At 42.2% G+C, this 12620-nt stretch overlaps 1 long non-coding RNA gene across 1 annotated transcript; it reads left to right on the forward strand.

Annotated features, from left to right (window-relative positions):
• The first annotated feature begins 7469 nt into the window (after positions 1 to 7469).
• LOC122049072 lies at positions 7470 to 8307 on the forward strand. Its single transcript, XR_006130807.1, has 3 exons — positions 7470 to 7695; positions 7793 to 8034; positions 8254 to 8307. It is a non-coding gene; the product is annotated as an uncharacterized LOC122049072 (long non-coding RNA).
• The last annotated feature ends 4313 nt before the right edge of the window (positions 8308 to 12620 follow it).

Consider the following 12620-nt stretch of genomic DNA (forward strand, 5'->3'; position numbering starts at 1 on the left):
ACCCACTAGTTTCTTTCTAAGAGTTAACAATGGGATACAATGGGAAATAAATGAGCACAGGAGCCACCCGAAACAAAAACCACAGTTATGGTGAGAAATGAAATCGAAATGCCAAGTTCTAGAGAAGTAAGGAGTTACCTTGGTGCCATTGAGCTGTTGGCTAGAGCTTCGGCTAGGGTTCCGACGTGCAAAGAGAAGAGAAGGGAAGAGAAGGTGTAGGGAAGAGTCGGCTAGGGTTCCGCGTGAAAGAGGAAAAGAACGGATCGGGAAGATTTAAGGGTTTATTGATGGGTGTACAGTTGATGAAATGATCGGACGGCTGTCCGATCAGGAGGTATCAGGAGCCTCCTGATCGGTCCATGGACCGATCCAGGAACATCTTGATCGGTCTGTAGACCGATCAGGAGACGATCAGTACTCACTGATCGGTCCCTGGACCGATCAGGGAACTTCCTGATCGGTCGGTAGACCGATCAGAGAATGATCAGGCCAGCCTTACGTGCCGGATTGATCTGATCGGTCTCTGGACCGATCAGGGAACTCCCTGATCGGTCTGTAGACCGATCAAAAAGTGATCAGTAGTGTGTGCCAGCTGACCTGATCGGTCCGTAGACTGATCAGTGTCTGATACTTAGTTCTCCAGTAATTTCAGTAACTGAAATTCGTAATTTCAGTAACTGAAATTCGCAATTTCAGTAACTGAAATTCGCAATTTCAGTAACTAAAATTCATAGAGATGTTCGATAGTTCGTGGAAGTTTCTCTAGGAAAACTTCTAAGTTCAGAACCTAGAACCTAGAGGATCTACAAGCATAACGATTACCTAAAAATTATGGTCTGAACTTGTTTATAGCCCTAAAGTTGCAGGCATTTATAAAACAAACAATTTAAGGCCTGAAAGCTGAAATTTTTGACCTTTGTTATGTTCAGTTTCAAGTTTGTCAAAATATAACCAACTTGCTATCATTCTTTCAAGGACTTGTCCTAGTATCAATCAAAATCATAAAAAGCATCGTTCAAGTGTAACAAACAGTCTATCAACCAAAGTTTCATAATTTCTAGGTAAAGGTCCAACCAAGTTTCCTTGGTTGGAATATATGAGTAAGATCTAGGAACCAAATACACATGAATTATGTAATGGTCTTCCCCATACTCAATTTATGTCTCTTCAACCTAATTATTCAAGGGATGTATGATACATTTTGAATAATTCGGCTGATCCTAGCATCTCACCCCATTTCTAGCAAACAAAAATCATTTGTTAAACCTTATAGTTTGTGTGAGATGTTCCCAAGTTGCCCAAATTAATTTCCCTATTTCTCTTGTTGTTTTAATTGTCCTTATTGATCATGATAGGGTCCTAATGGCCTATTGAGCCAAACATATTCCCAATTCTCTCCTCAAATGACTAAATTCATTTTTCGGAAGAGGTTTGGTGAAAATATCGGCTAGGTTTGACTTTGACTCAACATAGGTGAGTGCAATGTCTCCCCTAGCTACGTGATCTCTATTGAAGTGGTGACACACTTCAATATGTTTGGTCCTTGAATGATGGACTGGGTTTTTTGTTAGGTTTATTGTGCTGATGTTGTCACACAACACTTGCACTCCCTTATACGAAAGTCCATAATCTTCTAGAGTATGGATCATCCACAACAATTGTGATACACTCTCTCCCATGACAATGTATTCAGCCTCGGTCGTGGAGAGAGCAACACAATGTTGCTTCCGACTTGACCAACTAACTAATGATGAACCTAAAAATAGGCAACCCCCACTAGTGATTTTTCGATCCAATTTGCACCCAGCGTAATCGGAGTCGGTATAACCTATCAAGTCAAAAGACTCCGTGCGAGGGTACCATAGACCCACTCTAATTGTGCCCTTAAGGTATCTCAGAATTCTCTTAACTGCAATTAAATGAGATTCCTTGGCACAGACTTGATATCTAGTGCACATGCCCACAGCAAAAAGTATGTCCGGTCTACTAGCTGTGAGATATAGAAGACTACCAATCATTCTTCTATATTGCGTTAGATCAACTGGTTTTCCATTCTCATCACTGTCTAGGCGAGTGTTCGTCGCCATTGGAGTGGATACTTCCTTAGAGTCACTCATTTTGAATTTCTTGAGCATCTCTTGAGTGTATTTTGTCTGATGGACATAAATGTCATCTCGAGTTTGTTTAATTTCAAGTCCAAGGAAGAATGTCAATTCTCCCACCAGACTCATCTCAAACTCACTTTCCATGTGAGTGATAAATTCATTTAAATAGCCCTTGTTATTTGAGCCACAAATTATGTCATCGACATACACTTGGGCTACAAATATGTTTTCACCATCTCTACGCAGAAATAGTGTTGAGTCTATTTGACCTCTCACAAAACCTTTTTCTAGTAAGTACGTTGACAACCTTTCGTACCAAGCTCGAGGTGCTTGTTTAAGCCCATAAAGAGCTTTCTTGAGCTTGTACACGTGGTTTGGAGCTTCGGTATTCACAAACCCCGATGGTTGTTCAACATAGACCTCGTCTTTAATGAAACCATTTAAGAAGGCCGATTTAACGTCCATTTGATAGAGCTTGAAACCTCTATGTGCAGCAAAAGCTAGCATTAAACGAATGGACTCTAATCGAGCCACGGGAGCATAAGTTTCATCATAATCGAGGCCTTCGACTTGACTATAGCCCTTGGCTACAAGTCTTGCCTTGTTTCTCACTACTTCTCCCTTTTGGTTTAACTTATTTTTGAAGACCCATTTGGTTCCAATAATGGTGGTCTTCTTAGGTCTAGGAACTAAGTTCCACACTTGGCTCCTTTCAAATTGACCTAACTCATCTTGCATAGCTATGATCCAATCAGGATCGTGCAATGCCTCATCAACTAATTTTGGTTTGATTTCTGAGATCAAGGCGACCTCATTAGACTCATTTCTAAAGAATGACCTAGTCCTAACCCCTTGTTGAATGTCTCCCACAATCTGGTCTTGGGGATGACTGGAGGCTATCCTTGATTGCCTTGGTGTCGATGGTGCCTCATGAGTGATCTCACTAGACACAGGCAAGGGCTCAGTATTAGGTAAAGGATCAGACTGAACTCTCTCTTGCCTTTGCTCATCGTCATCGGAGTCAATTTGGACTCTTTCTATGTTTTGATCATTTAAACTTAGATTTCTAAGTTCAAATTGGATTTCTCCTACATCCCTTGATTGATCATTTGATTTAGGGATTTCTTCAAAAGCTACATCTGAGGACTCTTCAATCAACTTAGTCCTATTGTTGTAGACTCGATAGGCTTTGCTGATGAGAGAGTACCCGACCAGTATCCCTTCATCAGCCTTAGCCGTGAACTTTCCAAGATGATCCTTGGTGTTCAAGATAAACACCTTACAACCAAACACCCTAAGATGTTTGATTGTAGGGGGTTTCCCAAACCAAAGTTCATGGGGAGTCTTTCCTAAAAACCTATGTATCAAGACCCGGTTCTGCACATAGCAAGCTGTACTTACAGCTTCAGCCCATAGATAGCTCGGTAGAGAGTACTCATTGAGCATGCTTCGTGCAGCCTCTTGTAAGACTCAGTTCTTTCTCTCCACAACCCCATTTTGTTGTGGGGTCCTTGGAGTAGAGAACTCATGCCTATATCCTTTTTCTTGACAAAATTCCAAAAATCTATGGTTTTGAAATTCTCCACCATGATCACTTCTAATTGTTTTAATTGTTGTTGATTTTTCATTTTCAGTTCTTCTACAAAAGGAAATAAAAATATCTATGGTTTGGTCCTTATTTTTCAAAAAGAAAGTCCATGTAAATCTAGTAAAATCATCAATGATTACTAAGCAATATCTACTTCCATTCAATGAAATAACATTACTGCAATCAAACAAGTCTATATGCAATAAATCTAAAGCAGTAGATGTACTTACAATGCTCTTACCTTTATGAGGCGCTTTTGTTTGCTTACCCTTTTGACATGCATCACATAGTTTTGACTTTTGGTACTTGATGCTTGGTAGGCCTCGCACTAATCCTTTGTTGACCAGCTTTCGAATGTTCTTCATATTTACGTGGGCCAACCTCCTATGCCAAAGCCACGATTCTTCTTCTTTTGACATGAAACACTTAGCAGAAGCATTAGTAGCACTTTTAAATGATACTTGATAGATGTTATCTACTCTTGTGCCTACTAGTACCGTGTCAAGTGTGTCAATGTGTTTGACCAGACATTGACTTGAGTGAAACTCAATTGTGTAACCCGTATCACACAATTGGCTGACACTTAGGAGATTAAAAGTCATCCCCTTGACTAGAAGGACATTTCTGATTTGGAGACATTCGGATATATGAATATCTCCAACTCCTATAACCTTAAGGCTACCATTATTACCAAAAGACACATTACCTCTATTTTTATTTTGAAGGGTAGTAAAGAGTGACTTGTCCCCGGTCATGTGCTTGGAGCATCCACTATCAACAAACCAAGTTGATAGATGCTCCCCCTCGACAAATGCCTACAAGACACGAAAGATAGATGTTTTAGGTACCCAAATCTTGGGACCTAATGCATCTACAATGTAAGACCTAGGAACCCATGCCTTGGTTACACCCTTCCTAGTCTCATGAACCCTAGAAGCATGTGATCTATGAAATTGGGTTCTAGACACTAGTGAAATGAAACTAGACTCTTTGGGTTGATATCCTAACCCGACTTTATTGTAGACCGCCCTTTGGGCATTTAGAATCATGTCTAAGGTCTTAGAGCTAGTTGAGAATTTCTCAAGCATTTTCTTGAGTTTCTCAACTTCACTCTTTAAAGCTTTGTTTTCATCCTCAAGAAGCTCTTGATGTAGGTCATCGACCTCATCTTCCCTAAGAGCCTTCAATTTTTTGACTTCATCTTTTAGTGATTTAATTTCTATTTTTGATTTCTTGAGCAAAGTAGATAAATGAGTAATAGTTCTATAACACTTTTCTAAATGAGGCGAAGTTACCTCTTCATCATCCAAAGATGATGAAGCTACGGCTGACGTGTCACTTGTGTCACCATCACTTCCGGAATCCGGTTCCTCCCTTGCCATGAGCGCTAGTTGACGAGTGCTTTTCTCCTTCTCTTCCTCCGATGAGCTTGAGGATGATTCATCCCAAAAAGCTTTGAGAGCTTTCTTCTTCTTGGCCCTTTCCTCCTTCTTCTTGAGTTTTGGACACTCGCTCCGATAGTGTCCTTTCTTGCTACACTCATAACATGTAACGTTAGTTTTATCAATATTTTGATCAATAGACTTACCTTTCCCTTTGAATCTCCGGCTCCTTCTCATGATTCTTCTCACGAAGTTGGCCATCTCGCTTGATGATGATCCTCCTTCATCATCGGACTCGGATGAGGATGAGGATGTAGGAATTTCTTTCTCCTTCTTCTTTTCTTTCTTCCTCCTTCCATCCTTGCTCTTTTCTCCTGCAACTAAAGCAATACCTTTCTCTTTTTGACCCTTGTTAGCAAATTCATGAAGTTCCATTTCACAAAAGAATTCATCTAACTTAACAATTGAGAGGTCCTTGGAGACCTTGTAGGCATCTACCATAGATGACCACAAGGCATTCCTTGGAAAAGCTTTGAGAGCGTACCTTATGAGATCGCGATTTTCTACGCGTTCATCCACGGAATGAAGACCATTGATGATCTCCTTGAACCTTCCGTGTAGTTCACTTACCGTTTCGCTCTCCTTCATGGTGAGGTTTTGTAGTTGGTTTAGGAACAAGTCTCTCTTGGCGATCCGAGAGTTTCGAGTTCCTTCTTGGAGCTCGATGAGCTTGTTCCACAAATCCTTTGCACTCATGAATGGACCTACCTTGACAAGCTGATCTTTGGCTATTCCACATTGTAGTGTGACCACCGCCTTGGCATCGGCTTGTCCTTTGCGAGTTTGCTCGGCGGACCACCTCGACGACTCTAGTTCCTTACCTTCTTCATCCTTCGGAGGTGTGAAACCTTCCTGGACCGAGAACCACATGGAGATGTCGGTCTTGAGATAATACTCCATACGACTCTTCCAATATTGGAAATCCGCTCCATCGAAGTAGGGTGGGCGATTAGTACTAAAACTTTCCTTCATAGCCATCTTCTTGCTCTTTAGGGTGTTAATCCGGATGAAGAGCGCCTTGCTCTGATACCACTTGTTAGGATCTTCGGATGGCTAGAGAGGGGGGGGGGGGGTGTGAATAGCCACCACTAAAACTCAAAGAATTTCCTCACAAAACTTGGTTAGCACAGCGGAAATAAATAAAACAAAAACTGATGCAAGGAAAGAAAACCAACCAACACTAACAAAACGATGTACGAGGTTCGGGGATAACTTGCCCCTACTCCTCGGCATGCCCGTAAGGTGGACGATCCCTTGATCTTTCGGTAGATCACACCCCGGACAAATTCCGGCTAAGTATTTCTCCATCTCGGTGGAGGAACCTCTCCACAAAAGTCACAGAAAATGATATTAAATGAAGCACAGACTTACAGAGCTTTGTGGCTAAAGGAATGAATAAATGAACTCACAGCCATAATGAAAACAACGCACAAAGACAGAAGGATTCCTCAGCCAAGAACTCAAACACACAGCGCCCTTGCTTAATCGACGACAGAGAGTTTGTAATTCAAAAACATTACCCCAACCTCTCTTCTTTCTCCTTCTTATTTCTCTGCTTTCTTCACTGCGTTTGCCTGCATCGAATCACTGCAAGCTGCATAGAATCACTGCAACCTGTATCGAATCACTGCAATCAACTCAGGCGTCGCCAATCACTCCTCCTCCTCATCTGGTCCTCTGAACTCACACCAATACCATCCATGGTCTTCACTGGTGTCTTCTGAGCTCGAACCAATGCCAAGGAGTCAAGCTGATTGCAGCCAGAACATACCCAGATCGCCAGTATCCGTTGATGCTTCAAACGCACCATTTGCAGCCAAGCTCAGTAGAAAAACCATTTTGTCTTATTCCTCTGATAGACCTTATGTAAAATACCGGAAAAATGATGATTTTTAATAAGGGAATTTTCCGGAATTTTTGGACATTTTTTGGGAATTTTTCGGAGCTCGTACAGACGAGTTGACGGGGATAAGAACGGGGTCCGGAAAAGCCTGTTTAGGCTATCCAGTTTTAATAAGGAAAAGTTTTATTTTTTCTTTCCCTTTTTCCTTTTTCTTTTTCTTTTTAATTTCTTTAAAACCTTCGTTTCTTCCCCCTCCTCACACCCGAGCCCGACGTCGTCTCCCTTCTTCCTCCTTGCCCTAACCGCCGGCGGCGGTTACTTCTCCCGAGCCTCTTCTCTTCTTCTCCGGCCCTGCCCAAGCGCCGGCGAGCGCAAGCCATTGCCGGCGATCCATCCTCTGCCCTAGCCTTGCCGTGGAGTTCCTAGCGCCGTCGCCGCAAATCTCCGCCGCCCGAACGCCTGCCCTAGCCACCCGACGTCGAACACAGAAGCCGACGCCGACCCCAATCGCCGGTGCCCTAGAGCCGATCACCGTGCATCACCCTTTCTTCCTCTGCCCTGGTGTGAGTTCACTGCCGATTTGCTGTGCCGCCGCCGAGCCGAGCATCTCCACCGACGCACGAGCAGTGCCGGCGACCCTTCCTCTGCCCTAGACAACCTGCAGTGCCGGCGCTGTCATCTGTGCCCTAGCGTCTCCGCCGACGCCAAGCAGTGCTGGTTTTTCTCCTCTCTGCTTTCATCTTGAATATTCCCGGCCAATTCTTCTCGGATGCTCCTTTGCCCTAATCTTTGCTTTGTTTTCTCTGTGCTTTAGTTATCTCTCCGGGTTGTGGACAGAGGCAAAGCAATCCGAGACTAGCCTCTTGGTGATCCCAATCTGCTGCCCAACACCATTGTCTTTCCCTCTTCATTCCTCCGGCAGCCGGTTTCACTACCACCAGCAGTAGATTTTGTATTGTACTACCATCACTGAAGAAGAGGAAGTGGAAACAGGGAGGAAGCAATTGTAAAACCTCTGTGGCCGGATTGTACCCTTGACCACCTACTTGAGTTTGGGTAAGTATTTGGTTTATGGATTTAGTTGACACATTTTTGACACATGTTCTAGGTACGACTTGATACATAATTAATTTGGTTATCGGGTGATTTAGGTTTGTAAGTTGTATAACTGTGTGATTGGGGTTCATGAAACTAACCCAAACTAGTCAGTGGATTAGAAATTAGTTTAGCTATTTGTTTATAATTAAATTAGCTAAACTGTGCGATTTAACACAGGACTTTGACGCGAGACGAGTATCTCGGAGTCAGATCGGACCTTTCTATTTTCGGAGGCGGGTACTTTGACTTATGTCTTTTGATATGCATAATAAAGTGTTTAACATATAGCAAGAATTGTGTTTCCATTTTATTCGGTTGGTCACTACATGATCTGTTACATGTTGTTTGTTTATTATGCACTGCATTTTATTATTTATCTGACCATACATGCTTTCGGTAGTGACCCAACCATATGATACATCATGTTCTGGACCTAGGGTTTTATATGATACCCTATCTGTTTGTGTACCTTCCATTTGATACATTGACTTGTGGTACACCTTGTATTTATGTATGGATCTTGCTATGCTATTCATGAGATTGCCATGCTTAGTGTCATGCATCATGTTTGCATGCTGTGCGATTGTCGGCTCCACTATGGTTGAGCCCATCGCCAGTTACATGTACTGCACACACCACCACCACCCATGGGTTAGTGGTATATCAGACAGGTGTGTGGCGGTTCTGCTGTTTGGCTCCGTTGGTCTGAGGACTCAGCGTGGTAGCCGACAGTCAGTTCCGCTCTGTTTGGCTCAGCTGGCATTTAGTGTAGCAGCGTAGTAGCCGGCAGATGGTGGACTTTGTTTGGCTCCGTTGGTCAGATGACTCAGCGTGGTAGCCGGCAGAGATATCCTCCCCGTCATTGTGTACCGGGAGATGAGAGCATTGAGCTCCCCCATTTATGATTTGGGGCCAGAGGACAGGAGTACTCCGACAGCATTCCGTCCACTCAGTCACTGTCAGGAGCAGTGATGTCCGAGTGCACGGTCACCATATGCATTTATTGCATTTTATTGTTTGTGATTGTTGCACTTATATGCTGCATTTGTATGGATGCATTTGATTGACATGCATACAGGATTATGATTTTCTCCGGTCTGACGACCTGTTACCTTTGTACCTTGATTCCGGTTAGTACAGTTATCTCCTGATTTCATTTCAGTTGCATTTATTCCTTCTCGTATTCAGGAGACTATACGCATGATTAGTGTTATCTGTTATTTTTTTATTATGTATATCAGTTGTACTGCTGAGTGTTGGACTCACCCCGCCTCCATTGTTGATATTTTCAGGTTGACAGTCGCTGGCCCCCCATCTGCACGTAAAGCTAGTTCTCTATTAGTTCGTTATTTGTTTTATTTTGGTCTTTTTCTATATCAGACTTTGTTTCAGTATTGTCTTTGGTTTTTCCTATGGATATTGTATGGAGTGAAACCTTTTGATGGATTTTTGATATGATATTGGATTTCATTCTACTACGTGCCTGCCTGGACGGCAGAAGAGGTGAGTTCGTTGGATTTGAGCTTTACGAGTGTAGTGGAGTAGGGTGGATTTTGAGTCAGAGTCCTATTGTTATGGATATCTTTATTAACTGCGTGGTGTTTGTCTTTATTTTTTTATTATCATTCCAACCGCCTGTGGCTGATGTATATGTGATATGTAGAAAGTTTCATATTGTCCGCCGTACAGGGGAGATGCTGCCGAAATTTCTTCGGACAGAGACTCCTCTGGGGCGTGACACCTTAATTTGAATTCAAGCATCGTTATGATACCTGCAACCTGTAACTCAAAAAGCTCACAGCAGATCGTTAGTTCAGAGAAATCAGAAGTTGCAGAAAGACAGCAGAATACAAACGACATCGCTGTGGATCGGTCAGCAGACCGATCCATGGCTCTCTGGACCGATCAGGGCACATCCTGATCGGTCCGGAAAGAGTCTGATCGGTCTGTGGACCGATCAGCCTATGTGTGGATCGGTCCACAGACCGATCCACCCTCTCGCTTTGAGTCCCAGCGTTTCTGATCGGTCTGTAGACCGATGGGATAACCCACAGAATGCTTCTGTGTGGTTACTGATCGGTCCACAGACCGATCATATAACCCACAGAAACTTTCTGTGTGGTTCCTGATCGGTCCACAGACCGATCAGATAACCCACAGAAACTTTCTGTGTGGTTCCTGATCGGTCACGAGACCGATCAAGTGACTTAAGTATCACTGGATCGGTCTGTGGACCGATCCAGACAACCAGAGTTTCACTGGATCGGTCAACAGACCGATCCATAGCTCTCTGTGTTAGTTTTAGAGCCTCCCAGCCCTAAACCCTAACATCTTCCTGGTCCAGAGAACGAGCTACCAAGCCTTCTCTGACCTAGTCCTGAGAACGAGCTGCCGAGCCCTCTCCGACTTCATCCGGTCCAAAGAACGAGCTACCGATTCCTCTCTGACCTAGTCCGGAGAACGAGCTGCCGAGCCCTCTCCGACTTCGTCCGGTCCAGAGAACGAGCAACCGAGCCCTCTCTGACCTAGTCCGGAGAATGAGCTGCCGAGCCCTCTCCGACTTCGTCTGGTTCAGAGAACGAGCTACCGAGCCCTCTCTGACCTAGTCCGAAGAACGAGCTGCCGAGCCATCTCCAACTTCGTCCGGTCCAGAGAACGAGCTACCGAGCCCTCTCTGACTTTGCGTGCCAAGTATCCGTACTTGGACTTTTCCTCTCCTCATGATCAACCTTGATCATCAATCAGTCTGAGTTTAATTAATATCTGATACAAACTTAAATCAGTGTCAACATCAAAACAACAGCCAGGTCAGACTGTATCAACAGTTTTACCCATTAATTTTATTATCTTGTCATCCTAACTTTATGACAAATAAAATTAATAGTTGGTTTTTCTTCGGTCACACAAATAATAGTAGTGACTCCGTTGGGGAGGATACTATTAAATGCGCCTAAGTGTATACCATTACTTGATACTTAGTCCATTAAATAGGATTGTGCCCCTTTAGTTGGAGAAGATTACACATACCTAAATAACTTCCTTTAATCATCCATAAAGGAAGTTTGATCTAGTGATCCGCAAACAAACTCATCCATTATGGAGGAAGGCACTCAGAACCAACGCGCAAGTTTGAATGCATCACTTACAAATCAGTAATGGAGACCGTGAAATTTAAATAACTCCTCTCCCACTTAGTTATTTAGAAACGAGAAATTTTAACATGTACACAAGCACACAAACACAACACACACATCACAGCATAAAAGTCAATAAATATGAAAATTAATTTTTCAACTATTATGAGCTCATCCATAGCTGTCCTCCTTATGCTGCCATCAGGTCATGTCATCACGTCTATCTTGATTCCTTTTTCACTGTGCCTCTGGTCCTCAAATAGCACCACGCCTCGCAAGAATACGATCCGCGACAAAAATAAAATTTTACATTTATCGATCCTATATTCTAGGGGTGTTCATTTGGTTTAGTTCGGATTATTTGGGTTATTCGGTTCGAGTTATTCGGATTTTATAATTTTCTAAATCCAACCAAGAACCAAACCGAATTAGCTATAAACCAAACCGAATTACCCGAAACTAATTCAGGTTATTCGGTTCGGGTACCAATTAACCCAATTTTCTTTTCATTTCAAATTTTCAATCTTCTTCAAATAAATAAACTCTTAATAATTTACATGTATAAATAAATAAGCTCCAAATTTGCTAAAATAGTTGCATTCGATATAAGAAAAAAAACTTACACATTCCAAAAATTCCAAAGATTATACTAAAAAAAATTAAAAAATATATATTAATTCCTTATTCGGGTTTCGGGCGGGTTATTCGGATGGGGAGTTAAATCCAAAACCAAACCATTAACTCAATTAACATTTCGGGTCAGTTTATTCAACCGACCCGAATTTTATTTAACCAAACCAAATAACCCGAATGTTATTTGGATCGGACGGGTTAATGGATTGACCCGAATAATGAACACCCCTACTATATTCCACGAAGGAATGTACATGTAATCTAGATAAAAAAAAAATGTAAAATCCTAAAACTAATACAGCTCCTGTTGTATTTAATAATTACAATCATTCACACACATAAAATGCCCTCGACATGCCCGAGGGTCCAATCACACACAAACACAATAGGGCCATAATAGTTGGAACTAGTATGTCTGCAATCACAGAGTTAATCTATTTGCACATCCTATTATTATCCTGCCTAAATTTATGTATGAAAAGTGCACAATTTAACTGAAAACCAAACATAGAGGCAGAAAACTAGCTCTGATACCAATTGTTGGTCGCTATTGGGAATTCTGTTCTACTTCCCCTGTACAAAAATTTGTACAAACACAGAACTTTCCTAACAACCTATGTGTTCCTCATGAGTTAAACTTGAATTGGAAACGGAACTTAACATTCTTACTTCAAGTTCAACTCATGTGTTCTTCAGTAGTTAAAACTTAGATTGCAAACGATACTTAACATTATTAATCCAAGTTCATCCTATGTTACAGAAGTTGATTAAATATCT

The sequence above is a fragment of the Zingiber officinale genome, chromosome 2B (assembly GCF_018446385.1).
Source record: "Zingiber officinale cultivar Zhangliang chromosome 2B, Zo_v1.1, whole genome shotgun sequence".
Lineage (NCBI taxonomy): Eukaryota > Viridiplantae > Streptophyta > Magnoliopsida > Zingiberales > Zingiberaceae > Zingiber > Zingiber officinale.